At 48.4% G+C, this 17,493-nt stretch overlaps 1 non-coding gene and 2 pseudogenes across 1 annotated transcript; 1 reads left to right on the forward strand and 2 right to left on the reverse strand.

Annotated features, from left to right (window-relative positions):
• Positions 1-7,611: 7,611 nt before the first annotated feature.
• LOC138388021 (small nucleolar RNA SNORA16B/SNORA16A family) lies at positions 7,612-7,748 on the reverse strand. The gene has a single exon (XR_011234050.1). It is a non-coding gene; the product is annotated as a small nucleolar RNA SNORA16B/SNORA16A family (small nucleolar RNA).
• A 754-nt stretch (positions 7,749-8,502) lies between these two features.
• LOC138387564 (TIMELESS-interacting protein pseudogene) lies at positions 8,503-13,242 on the forward strand (annotated as a pseudogene).
• Positions 13,243-13,332: 90 nt separating this feature from the next.
• Positions 13,333-17,493, reverse strand: part of LOC138387573 (SUMO-specific isopeptidase USPL1 pseudogene) — a 38,193-nt pseudogene continuing 34,032 nt past the window's right edge.

A 17,493-nucleotide genomic window follows, 5' to 3' on the forward strand; every position in this document is an offset into this window, starting at 1 on the left:
CCGCGTGCCCCACCTTGGTGCTGGCCTAATTATGATACCCTTTTATACTTTGAGCCCAGCTGGGATGACAGGTTCTGTGGCTGTCTACTCACGTCTGCCTGCCTTCTAGCTGGGCTTCGTGTCTCAGCAGGATGATCCAGAAGCCGCCTCTGGTCTCTCCCTCACCGTACTGGAGCAGGGAGACCACAGTAGCTCTGGCACAGGTGCACAGAGGGGACCCTGACACCCAAGGCCCTTGGAGCCTCTCAGGGAGCTGAGAGGAAGCTCCAGCTATGGCCTGGCCCATAGGGGACAGGCTGCCGCCCACAGGAGTGAGGGGACAGCGGGACACCCCAGGCCTCCCCAGCAGGAACGGTGCCACCCTCTCCCTGGTTATACCATCCTGGGCAGGGCTGGGTGGTCACACACTGCGGGCGCTTCCAGCTCTATCCTCACCTCTTCAGAAGTCCTGGAGCTAAGGGTGGGCCCAGGCCCGACTGCAGGGAGGACGGCCAGCCCAGAAGGGCCAAGTGGCAAGGGAGGGCGAGGAACTGGGCAGACGGGCCCAGGCCTGGGCTATGGCCTCTAGGGGACACACTGAGGGGGCAAAGCCAAAAAGAGAGAGGGGCACCTCTGGGCACAGAAGACAATCAGCGTCCGCATTCCTTAGTTCATCTTGCAGGGCTGGGCAGTCCTGAGCGGCAAGGCACAAGGGAGTGCAAGGAACGCAGCAAAAACAAGGTACGTGGAGAAACGCAGGTGCCCACACGTGGGCGGGCCGCTCTCTGAAGGCAGGGCTATGTCTCCTGCCCAGCTGCATCCTACGGCCTGGCGCACTCCCTGACACAGGTTAAGTACTCAGTACATACGCGTTACATGCATGCAACATACACGCACAAACAGCACGCCCATGGCTTTCACGTACAGTGTGCACACACACACACATGCAAGCGTACAGCTCACTCCCTGTGTATCCAGAACACAGACCGCCTCGCTGGCCTTCCCGTGTCCACAGAGCTCCAGGCCAGATAGTTCCGGTTCCCTTCTGCTTGGAAAATTAAGAAGTGGTTTCCCCTCCTGAGTTCAACATGAACAGGAAAGTGTCACAATTTAGAACCCATGTATTCGTAGAAAATATAAGTGAATGTGTGAATTTAGAGCAAACCACGTATTATTTTTTAAGGACTTTTTTCTGACACCTGTTGCTTTGATCACCTCCAGGTATGAAACTCACGATAACTCCCAGCAAAGCTTCTTGCTGAGCACATGGGGACAGGAAGGCCAGGGAACTAGCCTGTCACCGGTCAATCACCTCTTGTATCTTTTCAAAGAGTTTCTGATGAGCTGAGTCCTTGCAATACTTCCAGTGGGTCGTAACAGGCCGGCACTACCTTTCCTGAGTACGCAAGGCACGCCAGGCACGGTGAGGCCTCCCCAGCCCTGACGTGGGCTCAGGCCACGAGGAGGGACTGCCTGGCCGCAGGTGCTCTGCTGGGCCTGGACGGTGTCCTCCAAAGCCTGGCCTGCCCTCCCGCTGCCTCCTTCGGGGCAGCATTTCGTAGCCTTCCTATACCAGGATCTGAAGGTGCTGGCGGATCTCACGAGGGTGAGCAGTCGGGCGGGTGCCGAGTGGGTCAGGAGCCTGCCTCCCGGGGCCAGCCCGCAGCTCGCTGGAGAGGGGCCCTCTGCCTGACTTGCTGTTGTCCCTGTGATGTGGCATGTCCTCCCTCCCGAGGGCATGGAAAGGGTCTAGGGAGGACACTCCTGGAAAGCACAGAGCAGCGTCCTCTCAGTAACTCCAATGCCAAGAAAGGCCTTTGGACCAACAGGACACCATCCTCTCAGTAGCCCAAATAGGTGCTCATCCGATTCATGATCTAAATTGCCTGCATTTACCTCACAAAGGGGCCCTCTGCCAAAGAGTATTTGTTATTTGTTCTTTGGGCTTTCTTTGGCCCAAGCACCTCAGAATGAACATCTTGTCCAGGAAATAAGGACGCCCCAAAGCAGCTCCTCGCCAGCAGCGAGATGTGACACTCCCCAGTTTCACCATCAGGTAGGAGACATACAACCCCACAGTGCAGAAACAGGGACTCTGACAACGCAGCGTCTGAGGCCGATCAAGTACCCGCCTCCCCAGTCCCTGAGAGCTGTCACTTTCCTCTGCGTCACCATCCCGGCCACTGGGGACCTGAGAACCCACCGGGCCGGGGCGTGCACATTCCCTGTTTCCGGCAGCCCCCGTGCAGCCTGGTGGCCCTCCTGTCGGACAGCCAGTGAACCCGTGCTCAGTCAGTCACCTGCCCGGTGCGCAACGTCACCCACGTCTGACAGGCCCCCAGCCTGGACTCCCTGCTGTGGTGGAGCCCAAGATGGGGGAGGCAGCCTGACTCTTGAAGGAACAGCACCAGATGACGTGGTTTCAGAACACCTTCTATCCAGAATAGCTCAGAGAGGCACTTAATGCGAAAGGTGTTATTTGTTGGAAAACCTAACTTATTTGCGTATTCATTCTCTATGCATCATGGATTTTGAATAAAGCATTATTTAATAACAATTTTAAATCATTGTCTAGAGTCAAGAGTCTACGATGAGTTTGTTGGCATTGCCCTTGTTGCCCTGTCCGGCAGGGAACGAGGACACCACGTTCCTTCCCGGTTTCTGAGAAGCCTTCCAGCCCATTCCTTCACAGAAATGTTAAAGTCTAACTGTTTCCGCTTACACCTGAGTGCTGCGAGGTCCTGGGTTGTCAGATTCATGAGGCAGAAACACAGCAGCACTCTGTGACCAGGAGAACATGTGACTGCCATGGGCACGTGCTGTGCCCAACGTCTGGCGACACTGCCATCATGCTCACAGCCAGGTGCAGTCAGAGACAGCGAGGGAATAGGAGGGCGAGGGAGAAGAGAGGCCATGAACCGAAGCCTCCAAATTTCTCTCTCCTTGGAGAATGCAAGAGGAGAGTGTGCGATGGGAACCTGTTTAGCCCAGATGAGGTTTCTCACTAATTTCTTCTGCTTGGGTAGGAGTGGTAAACTATGGCCACAACGTGCAGTTGTCATAGCTACAGCAATACTTCTGCACTCGTGGTGTCAGCGGGAGGGACAGCAGTTTCACTGGCCTTGTTCTCAGTCTGCTGGTTGGAGGGACCCTGCAGGGAGGCTCTCAGGCCCTGCTCACTGGGAGGGCCTGCTTGCCTCGGGCCTGCTCTTCCGTGGCTCTGTGGGCCTGGGAGGGCATGGGGGAGCCCCGTGTTTGGACAAACGCTGCTCTGACAACACATCCTAAAGTGAGAGCTGCAGGCTGAACCCCCGTCGTGTGCAGCTGGCAGCACTGTCCCCTGCCTGGAACACAGGCTGTGGGCATCTGTCCAGCCCGGGTGTGCTGGAGTTGCCGGGACGGCCAGGGCCACATCTGTCCGGCCCCAGCACCCCCACCCCTGCCCGCGCAGCCCTGGCCCTACCTCGTTGATGGCCAGCTGCTCGCCGCCCCCTCCAGGGTGGCTGTAGTGGTGGCCAGAGCCGTGCAGGTCCTCATACAGGTCCTCCTCGCTCCCTGCCTCGTCAGCACGCATGGCCGCGTCCAGAGCTCCATCAGGCATGGCTGGAAGGAGAGACAGCAGCTGGCAAAGGGGGCGGCTCAAGCGGGAGGGAGGGGTGCAGAGAAGCCTTCTGGGAACAGACACTCCCCCTGTGCGCGGGGAATGCTGGGAGCCAGGCTTTCTAACCATCCTTGCCGCAGACCCGCGGCCTGGCTGTGAGAACCCACCGCCGCCCCCACCGCCACGACCGTCCACAGCACCGACCACCCAGCAGGAGGCCCGCGAACTCGCCACGGCACAACGCGGCGGGGCCCGCGCATCCAGTGTGCCGGCTGTGCTCTCAGGCCCGTAAGAAAAACGTAAAACTTTGTTGCGAAGTAGATGTGTGTGTGTATTCAAAGAAAACATACAGTACATACATACATGCAATTATAGTTTGAAATTCAGTACAATAAACAGTCCTGGTTCCTATCACCCTGCTTAAGAAAAACAGAATCCTGGACTCCCCCTCCTGTACCCCCACTCCAGTCCCACTCCCCTCTCTCTCCTGTAGAGACATCCAGGAGTTGGAACTTTTTGCCTGTCATTCCCATGCTTGTCTTTGTCATAGGGTTGATTTCTGCCCAGTTAGGGCTGTTTTTGACCTTCTATAAATGACACATCCAGCAGCTGCTCTTCTCTGACTGGCTCTTGTCACTCAACTGCTTGTGCAGCTGTGCTTGCTGTATTTTCACTGGCACAGTGTTGTGTTTTAGGCCCTCTCAGACTTCGTGTATCTGCTGCACTGCTGGAGCAGGGCGGCTGTTCCCGCGTGGCTGCCGTGCCCGACGATGGCGCCGCCTTGGGCGGGCTGTGCCTCTAGGCGGGCTGTGCCTCTAGGCAGCCTTTGTCTCCCGACTGCCCCCCTAAGGAGCCTTTTAGACATTGTCCTCCTAACCCCCTGCCCCCCATGAAATGTTAATGCCACAGATATACTGTATACTGTCATGTGGCGAGCCTCTTTGGAGGGCCACAAAGCATTGTAATAGTTAAGATCTTTGCCCTCGTGGTGGAATCATTGCCCCTGGTATAAATTCACACTCTAGGGTATAGACACTTAGGTGTGACATCGCTGGGCCCTAGGTACACCAAACAGTTTCCCAAAGCAGTTCTACCAATTTAGACACCGAGCAGTGGTGTATAAATGTTCCCATCACTCTAGACCCTAGCTCGCTCTTGGGATTGGCATTATCAGACGTGTTAATTTTCGAGAGGCTAATGAATATGAAATGGTATCTCTTTGTGGCTTCAACTTGCATTTCTGATTACTAATGAGTTGAGCGACTTGAGCATCTTATCTGTTTACGGGTCATTTATATTTCCTTTATGGGAAATTTCTATGAGTTTTACCGATTTTTCTATTACCCTACCTTTAACATTAATCATTGGTGTAAAAAATATATGTATGTTTATAGATACTTGCCCCTCCTCCACTCTAGGTGTGTCTGTTCATACGTGTTACAACTACCTTCTCCCAGGTTGTGGCTTGTCTTGTCATTCTCTTTAACGTGCCTTAAGAACAGAAGTTCTTAGTTTTAATATAGAGAAATCTGTCAAGCTAGTCCTATATGGTTTATGTGTTTTGTGCTTAAGAAATTCTTCCCCACCTCAAAGTCATAAAGATATTCTCCTATGTTTTTTTTTTTTTCTTTTAAGGCTGGTCAAGTGAAGCAGTGGGAGTGGAGAGGGAACAAAGGAATCTGTAACTGGTTGTGATCAATTAGTTGTAAACACCACTGCACTCAGACCAGCCTGTCCCATGTTATCCTTTAATATTTTATAGTTTTTATTTTGACATGAAAGCTTTTAATCCGCCTGGCAATGCTTTTTATATATGGCATGAGGTTAGAATCCAAGTTAATTTTTTCCACAAAGAGAACGCATGGTCCCAGCACCAGGTACGGAACAGGCAGGCCTTTCCCAGCCCCGCAGTGTCTGCGCCGTCCTGACCTGGTCTGCACCTGGACCCTGTTCTTGTGGGAGGCAGAGCGATGACAGGGTCTGATCAGAGAGGAGTTAAGGTTGCAGAATTAAGGCTGCTAATCAACTGACCTTGAAACAGGGATATTACACTGGCTTCTGTGGGTGGGGCCGACCCAGGTGAAAATGTTGACCGTCACAGCCCTCCTCGGCATTCCCCTTCTGGAAAGCCTCATCCTGCGTCTGCCCCACTGTCAGGGTGCCTGAACAGACGACTCTCGTGGCGGTGGCGTGACATACACACCCTCCACACACCGTGATGGCCTCTCTCCCCAGCTAGACTCCGAGCGCCCTGAAGGCGGGAGCCCTGCCTTCTTCACTGAGGGCGACTCTTAGTAAATGCTAAATACACAAATGAGTAAACCGATGGGTGGAGGAACTGCGGCTGAATGGCGACTAACCAGATGAATGAACAAATGGGGAGATGAGCGCGGGAAGCGGGAGCCTGGAGGACGAGCAGGTGGGCAGGCGGTGAGCCCTCGGAGCCGGCGCCAGGAGCACAGCTAGCGCTCCCTGCAAGTCCCCAGACCTGGCCTGGGCTGCCCCACCTCCAGCCGGGCGGCAGCGGCCTGAGCCAGGCCTGCTAGTGGCAGCCAAGGGCCTGGCTCCTGACCGTGCGGATAGTCAGGAGTCCCAAGGAACCCTCATATTTTTTTTTATTTCATTTGTGTTTTAAAACTGTTTTATTATGGAAAGTTTCAAACATGCACAAAGGGAGAGATACTAGTATAATAAACCTTATATATCCATTGTCCAGCTTGAGCAATTCTCAACATGTAGCCAGTTTGGTTTCATCATCTAATTCACCTCCCCACTGGATGGTTTTTTAAAATAAAACCAAGGTATATAAATACCATAGCATATGTTTCTAAGAAATAAGGACCCCATTTGCCTTTTTGAAAAACATAACCACAATACACATCTAAAACAAACTGCAATCCATCAAAGGCTGTCAAACTGACATGCCTTCTTCTCTAGGGCTCTAAAAAAACCTTTTTATTTTGAAATAATTACAGTTACAGGGTGTCACAACCTTCCTGCAGGTCCTGTGGTATCCTTCACCCAGTCTCCCCAGATGGTATATCTCGAGTAAGTGTAGGACGATAGCACAGCCAGGACCTGGCGTTGGTACGATGTGTGTGTTCTATGCCATTTTACCACACATACAGATATGTGTAGCCACTGGAGCAAACTGTATGTAAGCTTTTAAGGTCGCCTTTTTCACTCAGCCAAATGCCCGAGATCCATCCAAGTTGTTGTATTAATATGTCACTCCTTTTTATTGCTGAGTAGTATTCCCTGGTATGCAAATAAATACCACAGTTTGTTTAACCATTCACTTGTTTAAGGATGTGTCAGTTGGTTCCAATTATTGGATGTTATGAACACAGCTGCTATGAGCATCCATGAGCAAGGTTTTGTGTGAACATAAGTGTCACCTCTCTGGGATGGGTGCCCAGAGTGTAACTGCTGAGTCACATGGGAGTCAGATATTTAGTTTCTAAGAAACTGCCAAACTAGTTTTCAGAGTGGGTGGATCATTTTATATCCCCACCAGTGATTGCATGAGAGACCCAGTGTCTCTGAATCCTCACCAGCATTTGGTATTGTCACTACTTCATATTTTAGACATTCTGATAGGTGTGCCGTTTTATCTCCTTATGGTCCCAATTTGCATTTCCCAAAAGGCTGGTGAGGCTGAACATCTTTTCATGCGCTTCTTTGCCATCTATCCTCTTTGGTGAAATACCGCTTCACGTCTTTTGCCTATTTTCTAGTTGGATTTTTTGTTGTTTTAATGTTGAGATTTAAGAGTTCTTTATATATTATAAATGTGAGTTCTTTGTTAAATATGTGGTTTGCAAGCATTTTCTCCTAGTCCGTAGCTTATCTTTTCATTCCCTTATCAAGGGTTTTCATGAGGCAAACATTTTAAATTTTCACGATGTTAAATTTATCAATGTTTCCTTTTATGAGTCATGCCTTTGTGTCATGTCTAAGAACTCCTCACCAAACCCTTGTTCCCAAAGATTTTCTTTTATGCTTTCTTCCATTTTTTTCTTTTTCAGTTGAACTGTATTTTCCCCAAATGTGTCAGCAGATCCGTCACCGCAAACAGAATGCCGACTGTCAAGGAAAACTGTCCCTCGGGGCCCCTTTTGACCACAGCAGCTGTGGGGAAGCAGCTGCAGCTTCAATATGGGCCACTGTTATGTTTTCTTCTAAAAGTTCGCAGTTTTACATCGAAATCTATGATCCATTTCAGTTGGGTTTTTTTGCATAATATGTGAGGTTTAGGTTAAAGTTCATTTTCATTGCCTATGGATGGTCTGATTTTTCCAGCACTATTTGTGAAAAGACTATCTTTCCTCCCCTGAATTACTTTTGTACGTTTGTAAAATTCAGTTGGCAAAGTAAGGACTTTACTACCTATTTTACAGAACAAAGACGGTTATCAGAGAATACTAGGAACTGTTGTATACCAACACATTAAACTAGAAGAAATGGAAAATTTCTAGAAACACACATCTACCAAAACTGACTCAAAAAGAAATAGAAAATCTGAATAGACTTATAACTGGTAAGGAGATTGAATAAATAATCAAAAACATCCCAATAAAGAAAAGCCCAGGGCCAGATAGCTTCTACCATTTAAAGAATAATTAACACCAATTCTTCTCAAACTCTTTCAAAAAATTGAAGAGGAGAGAATACTTCCTAACTCATTCTATAAGGCCAGTATTACCCTGATAATAAACCAGACAAAGAAACTACAAGAAAAGAAAACTAAGGCTAATGTCCCTGACGAATATAGATGCAAAACTCTTCAACAAAATACTACCAAATCAAATTCAACAGGGCCCTCACGGCGTGGGGGCGGCTGCAGCGTGTGTGAGAAGAAGATGAATCTGCAAAGAAGATCCAGGAGGAGTGTCCAGGAAGGGAGGAAACCAGAGGAAAAGATGCTGGAACCACAGGAGAACGGCATGATTGACCCAGCAGACTATGCACACAGAGGAGAAGAAACCGACCTCCTTTCCCAACTCCAGCCTCTCCGAGAGGAAAGAGGTGAAGGAGCTGGGCCTGCTGCAGCCTGTGGAGCAGCTGCCGCTGCATCTCCAGAGAACAGCCAGAAGGGACGCACCCAGGCTGGATGCGCAGACACTAATTGCAGAGAGGGGCTTCCAGCCTGGAGGAATTTGTTTGACAAGACGAACGTCAAAGGTAAAGGTCATGCGGCTGAAGACTCGAAGATGCTAATCAGACACATGGAGCACTGGGCACATAGGCTGCTCCCTAAACTGCAATTTGAGGATTTTATTGACAGAATCGAATATCTGGGAAATAAAAAGGAAGTTCAGACCTGTTTAAAACAAATTTGACTTGGTCTTGCTATTTTACATGAAGATTTTGTTAGTGGTGATGATGAAGGAGGGGAAATGACGGCCATGAAGTAAGAGCTACTGAATTAGATCCCTTCTTGACAAACTCATCTGAAAGTGAGAAGTTTGCTTCCGAGTCAAGTAGAAGCCTAACAGAAAAGCAACAAAAAAGAATTGAGAGAAATAAACAACTGGCCTTGGAAAGAAGGCAGGCAAAGCTACTGAGTAATACTCAGTCCCTAGGAAATGACGTGTTAATGGACACACCCAGGGCACAGATAGTTGAAGAGGTTCATACTGGTGAGGATCGAAAGGAGTTGTCAAATGGACCAAACAAAGACATTCCGGACAGTCCACGTAGTGATGCTCTTGCTAATACTTTAAATGACAAGGAGGAATTAAAATTAGAGGAAACTCAGCTGGGCCAATCCTTTTAAAATGTGCAATAGTAACTTTATGTTTCATCCAGAAATGTTACTGAGATAGTCTTCCAGCAAGAGAAAATGTATCTGTTAACTTGCTATCCTGCAAGGTTGGGATTACTATGCATTTTATCTACTTTGAGTGAAAATCCTTAGGTAGTAAAACTTTTTGCAGATTCCTGTTAGAGATCTGGTATTTATTTATAATTATATTTGTCACTTGTTAGCTGAAGTTAAGCCTATTTATTCTCTATAGTGTTTATTTTTACATAGGTATGACTTCATAAAATGATTAGCAGTTAACAGCTTCTGTTCTAGTGTGCCATTGAATGCCTTGTTTTCACTAAGTTGGGTGACATTTTAAGATGTAAATATATATTGAATGTTAATGTCCACTTTTAAAAAGTACAAAATAAAAATTGTCTTACAAACTAAAAAAAAAAATCAAATTCAACAGCATATTAAAAGGATTATATATCATGACAAAATGGGATTTATTTCTTGAATGCAAGGATGGTTCAACATATGAAAATGAATCAATATAATATGCTACATTAACAGAACGAAGGCGAAAATACACATCGTCTCAACTGATGCAGAAAAACCATTCTTCAACACCTTGTCATGATAAAACACTCACTAAATTAGGAATACAAAAAAAATATATTCTTAACAGCCACCTATGAAACACTCACAACTGACCTCATGCTCAATGGTGGGAGATCAGGGACAAGACAAGGATGCCTGCCTTCTCCAATTCTATTCACTACAGTACTGGAAGTCCTGGTGAGAGCAAATAGGCAAGAAGAAGAAATAAAAGGTATCCAAATTCAAAAGGAAAAATAAAATGATCTCTGTTTGCAGATGAGATGATCTTATATGTAGAAAACCTAAAAGAATCCATAATAAAATTGTTAGAGCTGATAAATTCAGCAAAACTGCAGAATATAAATCAACACACAAAATCAGTGTATTTCTGTGTTTTTACAATGAATAATCTGAAAAGGAAAAATTTTAAAATTTCATTATAGTAGCATCAAAAAGAATAAAATACTTAGGAATAAGTTTAACAAAGAGTCAAAAGATTTATACAATAAAAACTATAAAATATTGCTGAAAGAAATGAAAGAAAAACTAAAAAAATGAAAAGGCATCCCATGTTCATGGATTGAAAGACAATATTTTTAAGATGACAATACTATCCAAAGAATCTACAGATTCAATGCATTCCTATAAAAATGTCAGTGGCATTTTTTATACAAATAGAAAAACTCATCTTAAAATTCATATAGAATCTCAAGGGACTTGAATAGCCAAAATCATCTTGAAAAACAACAAAGTTGAAGGACCCACACTTCTTGATTTCAAAACTTACTGAAAAGTTGCAATAAGCAAACATGTGGTACTGACGTAAGGACAGACATACAGACCAAAGGAATAGAACAGAGGAAACCAGAAATAAACCCTCACATATGTGGTCAATTGATTCTTGACAGAGGTGCCAAGACACTCAATGGGGGAAAAGGGAGTCTTTTCAACAAATGGTGTTGGGAAACTGGACATCCAAATGCAAAAGAATGAAGATGGACTCTTACCTAACAAACATAAAAATTAGCTCTAAATAAAAGAACTAAAACTATAAAACTTCTAGAATAAAACATAGAGGAAAAGCTGTATGATATTGGATTTGGAAATGATTTCTTGGAAATAACACCAAAAGCACAGGCAACAAAAGAAAAAGAAATATAAATTGGACTACATCAAATTTAAAACTTCTATGCATCAAAGGACAGTATCAGTAGAGAAAAGGTAACCCACAGAAAGGGAGAAAATATTTGCAAATCATGTATCTGATAAGGGATTGATATCCAGAATGTATAAAGAACTACAACTCAGAAAACAAAACAAAAGAAACAAACCAAAAACTCAAAAAACAACTCAATACAAAAGTGGGCAAAGGAATTGAACAGACATTTCTCCAAAGCAGATATACAAATGGCTAAATAGCTCATAAAAAGATGCTCAACATCAGTAATCATTAGGGAAATGCAAATCAAAACCACAATGATGTATCACTTCACATCCATAGGATGGTTATCATAAAAAAAAAAACAACAAAAGATGGAAAATAACAGTATGTGGACTATCTCTCAACTGTTTAAACAACTGGCTGGCTATACTTGTGTGACGCTGTTTCTGGATTCTCTGTTCTAATCCTTGTGTTCATCCTCCTCCCAGGCCATCTTGTTTTTTGTGGGTCTGTAATAATTCTTGAAATTTAGTAGAGTGGTACCTCTTACTTTATTCCATCTTTTTCAGAATTGTTTTGGCTATTTGTGTTCGTTTGCTTTCCCATATAAATTTCAGAATAATCTTGTCTATAGTCACAAAAACACTTGCTGAGATTTTGATAGGAATTGCACTAAATCTATGTACCAATTTGGAGACCAGTGAGTCCTGCTGAGTTCTCTAGTCCATGAACACAGAATATCTCCCCATATTTAGATTCTCTTTGATTTCTTTCAGTGTTCCTTTATTTTAAAGCAAGTCCCAGACATCATATAATTTAATCTGTAAATACTGTAGTATATGTCTTAAAAAAGAAGGTCTCCCCTTTCTCTCTGCCACACTTTCTCTGGGGCATTTTTAAAGCAATGGTCTCTTTAGGGGAATAAGACAGATTTCTTGTAGGAGTCACTGCTTTTCTCGGCTCTTTTCTCAGGCAGTCCCAGCTGGGGTCTCAGCAGTTCGCAGAATGATTGCTCATCTAGCAAATTTGCAGACTGAGAGAAAAGAAAGTCAGTGTCATCACAAGTCTCCCACGAGTTTTAGTCACCGTCCTATATTCTAGCTTCCAGCACAGGGTGTGGGCCTCAGAAGGTGGTCCTGAGGGTTTCACGACTGAGTAAACGAGGGAAAGAGAAGGCGCTGTGGGAGTGGGGGTGGGGGCGGGGGAGGGCCCCGGGACAGAAGCAGGGGTCCAGGCTCTGTGCTCTGTGTCACCAGCCTGGAGACACTCGCCTCAAGCTCTCTGGTGTGAAGCAAGGCCCCCAGACGGTCACCCACAGCTAACTGGTATGAACACTTTAAAGGGTGTGGCCACATGTCCCACACATGCCCCGTTCAGCACACAAGCTGGTCTTGACTCCGGATTTTTAATTTCTCTACAGGAAGACAAGTCAGCTGTCTGATCCATTCTAAACCCTAACACTGTTTAGACAGCAGCACAGCTCAGAATTCTGGATTTGGACAAAAGTTCAGCGAGGGTGCCTTTGCCTCTGGTGAACAGCGGCCGAGAGGTCTCTGCTCCCCCTTGTAAGGGAAGATGGGTGGTTCTGCCCTCCAGGGAGAGCCCCGGGGCATCTCCTCAGCGTGTACCTCTTTGCTGTGCTGCTCCGCAGCCCTGGAAGTCAATGGTCCTCAGTGTGGGGCCCAGCCTGGCAGCTGCTCTTGGGAGCTTGTTAGAGAGGCACATTCTCAGGACCCTCCCCAGACCTGCTGACCAAAACGAGGGGGCAGGACCCCGCAGGCTGCGTCTGCACAGCACTCCGTGTGCACTGGTGTGTGCGGGAAGTTGGAGGTCCCCTGCTTTCCTCAAGAGCCATTAAGAAAGTGACTCCTAACGCTGCAGAAAGTTCTGCTCCAGCAAATCAAGGCAATATAGTCTTTGAGGTGGCCCTGGAGCCTTTTAGAAATCTCTCTACAAAGCCTGGCACACGGTCTCAGCGTGGAACAGGAATCCGGGCACGTGGGGCATGTGGAGGGCTGCAGGCACCAACCAGCCAGGGGCGTCTACGCATTTGTGTCTGTCTCTCTGCATCCACTCCACAGCATTTATCCAGTGCCCACTGTGTTGGTGCCACCGAATACCACACTGGGTTCTAAGGGTGCAGCGTGAACAAGGAGAACCAGAGTCCTGCAGGAAACAGGGGCGTTAAACAAATGGTGTCCTGTGATGCCGTGAAGCAGGAGGCACAGGAGACCCCGATCAGGCCCGGAGAGCCCAAGGTGACATGTTGGCAGGGGGCGCGAAGGGGGCAAAGAGTGTTCCAGGCAATGTGGACAGCATCGGCCCCAGAAGCCAGCCAGCGGGGTTGTTCAAAGACATGGGGGAGTTGTGGACTAGCTGGAGTACAGAGAGACACAGAGGAGAGGCGCAGGGGCAGCTCCAAGGCAGCTGGCAGGACGGCAGCAGGTCACTGCCCGGGAGGGGTGGCGGGTACAGGCACTGTCCCCATCCCCAGAAGCACTGGGCTGCAGGAGTGGGATACATCAGGTCTGCTGCTGTACAGGCATCTCACTCCATCCTTGCGACATGAACAAGGAAGCTGAGATGCTGGGCCCCTTCTAAAGATGAGGAAGCTGGGGCCCAGAGAGGTGAAGCTCCTTCCCCAAAGTCACACAGCTCACAAGGAACCAAATCTCTCGGGCCAGCCAGGTCTCCGGGTATTTTCACTGGACGACTTAGTTTAAACTGCATGATTTCTGCAGGAAGGAGTCCTGCTGACGGTGAGGCCCACAGTCCAGGCTGGGTGAGGTCCCTGCTTACTGCTAGAAGAGTCTACTCCTCCGTCCACAACCTCTCCGCTGCCCTGCCCTCCGCCCCTCCTGCCCTGCGCTCCGGCAGCCTGATCTGGAAGCCCCACAGCCCTTGGGGCCAGGCTGGCCTTGGGATCACTCCCTTCCTAGCTCTTGTCCTGACATCTGCCTTCTGCTCTGTCTAAATCCCATCCAGCTTTTGGCTTTTTTAAAAAAGTATTTTTAATGGACTTTATTTTTTAGAACAGTTTTAGATCTGCAGAACAATTGAGCAGACAGTACGGAGAGTTCCCCTAAAGCCCACACCAGCTTCCCCTGTTACTACGATTTCACCTGAGTGTGGTACATTTGTCACCATGCATGAAACCTGTACTAACACATTATTATTAACATGCGCAGGTTTCCTCCTGATGTCCTTTTTCGGTCCCACACTACATTTTGTCATCTCCCCAGCTTGAGAATTTTGATTTTCGGTTGCACGAAAGGCTCACTTACAACTTAAGCTTCAGAGAGCTTTGTTCCTTTGGCAACCTAAACTCTACGGCGTCCGCAGCACCAAATCGGACCCCCTCCCCTCTGCAAGGCTGACCCGCGGTTTCCTCTTGGGAAAGGCTCTGAGCTTCCCTCAGCCTCCCTGCTCTCCCGGTTCCCTTACAGGTGGGAGGAAAATAGCCTTTTCTGAGACTTTACAGTGCGCCCCCTGCAGCGTGTCCGACTCCAGCCGCCTCTGAAGCAGAGCTCGCTGGGCACACGGCACTGCCAACCCCCGGGATCGCTGGGGTCTCTCAGACCACCGGCCGCAAAGGCAGGAGTAAAGCGCTCCAGGCTCCCCTCCCAAACACACACGCACACGCGCACATGCACACACACGCACACACCCACACACGCACACCCACGCACACAGCCCCACACACGCACACACACGCACACACCCACACAGCCCCACGTGCACACACACACACCCACGCACACAGCCCCACACACGCACATACCCACACACACGTGCACACACGTGTGCACGCCCACCCACCCACACACGTGTGCGCCCACGCACACACGCACACACACCCACATACACACACACCCACGCACACAGCCACACACACCCCCCAAGCACACACATGCTCATACACATGCACGCACACACGCACCTGCACACAGATGCACAAACACACCCACACACACATGCACACATGCACACACCCACCTACACACCCACGCACACCCCCACACACATGTGCACACCCATGCACACACGCACCACACACACACGCATGAACCCACACACCCGCACACACCCATGCACACATGCATACCCACACTCTCACGTGTGCGCACACACTCACCCCCCACGCACACCCCTACCCACACACATGCACACACACATGCACACACACACCCATACACATGCACATACACACCCACGCACACACATGCGCATACACATACACACACACACACACACACACACACGCACGGCAAGGGACGGCCTCCTCTCCGGCCACCTCCCTCTCCCACGTGGCCACACCCTCTCTGCAACTCTCCCACCTCCAATCTCGCTGCCCCGACCTCGTGGCCGGCCCGTGAGCGCCCTGTGCGCCCGGCTGCTTGTGCTGTAGGGCCATGTTACTGCAGGCATTAAGCACCTGGGAAATTAGTCAAAAGGCAGGTCTTTATGTATAAAAGATGCTTTGTGGTTAATTACTTCAAAAAGTAATCACATAAAAATATGATATGTCATCCTTTAGCAAGAAGTGAAGCGTGAATTTCGACACATGGTATTTTATGTTGGGCGAACGTGAGGTGCCGAGGATGCAAACAGCGGTTCCTCTAAGTTTAGGCTGCTGTAAAATTCAAGTAATGACTTTGATTTTTCACTGAACAGAACCTGCCCACAAGACGACATTCTGCATCATGGACTTTTGGAGTACAAATCCAAGGAAGGCAGTATCTTTACAAATTAACACCATGAAATTATGTCACGTATGGCTTTAATGAAATTTTTCATTATTTTCACTTTGATGCTCCACAATACAGCAAAATCATGTCACAATTTAATGATTTTCACCACAAAAATTATTTAAATGCCACCTAAAACACCATGATCGTTCAGGTAGATCATCGCTGGGCCAGTCTCTCCCTCTGCTGGTGCGTGAGCTGCCGCGGGGACCGCAGCAGGGCACACGCACGTCCCCATCCTGAGGTTGTCTCTCAGTGAGGGAGGGCCACGCCTCGAAAGCTCCAGCATTTCGGCTGGTGGCGGTGGAGTGTGCCAACACCAGCTTGAGGCTGAAGTGACTTTCCAGACAGCGTCAAGTCTCCTCGGGCACAGCGGACCCCTGGCGTTGGCAGGTGCAGAGGTTCGACGTGCACGCTGGCGGACTCTGTTTGGAAGACCTGTGCCTCTCCGCAGTTCGCGTCCCGATTCATGCAACCTTTCTCCAGCCTATTATTTAAAAAACTGCCTCACATATAATTATACCTTTAAAATAAAGAATACAAATAAATATATCGCCAGCTTGGAGAGTGCGGGGCCTTGCACTTTGTACTGCCTCGTAGCACACTTCTCCGTAACGCTGCCCAGGGTGCCCCGTGCTTCCTCCTTTTCAAGCTGCCAACTCTTTAATTTCAGCATTTAAGATTTGAAGATACTGTATCTGTCAGTAGTCTCAGGGACTGCTCAGGGAATCCTTTCACAGTGATTATGGTTTCTTGAGTCAGAAGTTTTTCCTGGATCTTCCTTGAGTGGTTGTGCATATACCTCTCACCTTGTCCATGTAAAGAAAGCAGTGGGCGACTTCATTTCCACCGCGCCCTCCATGAAATCCACTGCAGAACGTCCTTGCACATAGGTTTTGGTTCTTGCTGTCGGAGTACCCGATTCCACAACGAAAGGCATCCCCCACTCTGCTCTGAAGCTTGTGGCTTTGCAGCTGTCAGTATCTTGTATCTTCTAACACAGCCGGGCTTGGGTTCACATCTGGGTATTTGGACACCTCTGCACTGTAGTCATTGTAACAGCTTCCCACAGGTGGTCAGATTGTCATGCACATGTGACCTGCTCTGGGGCTACACTAGGCAACACCCCCCTGCCACTCCACCAGCCTGCTGGGCTCTTCCTCTGGGCAGCCTGATAAACATCGCAAAGTTAACGTGCCCCAAGCAGTACTTCCGACCACCCACTCAAACCACCCAAGCTACGGGCCTTCTGATCTCAGTATCTGACAACTACGTTCTTTCAGTGGCTCAGAGTAAAAATCTTGGCATCACCCTTAACTGCTCCCTTTCTCTCACCATTCACATCCATTCCATCAGCAAGTCAATCAGCTCTGCCTCTGCTTCGTTACCCAGAATCCAACCATTTCTCATCTGTCCACCAGCAGCCCTCGGTACAGGCCCCCTGCCTGCCCCCTCCTCCACAGCAGCCTCCCAGCTGGTCTCCCCTCTGCACACCAGAGTGGTCACATCATTCCTCTGCCTAAGATCTTCAAAGGCTCCTATTTAATTCAGAGTGAGCGTCAAAGTTCTTACTGTGGCATCCAAAGTTTGTTGCCCATCTGGCCTTACTTCCTCTCTGCACCCTGACTATGCCACTCCGGCTTGAGTTCCC

Source organism: Eulemur rufifrons, chromosome 1 (assembly GCF_041146395.1).
Source record: "Eulemur rufifrons isolate Redbay chromosome 1, OSU_ERuf_1, whole genome shotgun sequence".
In the NCBI taxonomy this organism is placed as follows: Eukaryota; Metazoa; Chordata; class Mammalia; order Primates; family Lemuridae; genus Eulemur; species Eulemur rufifrons.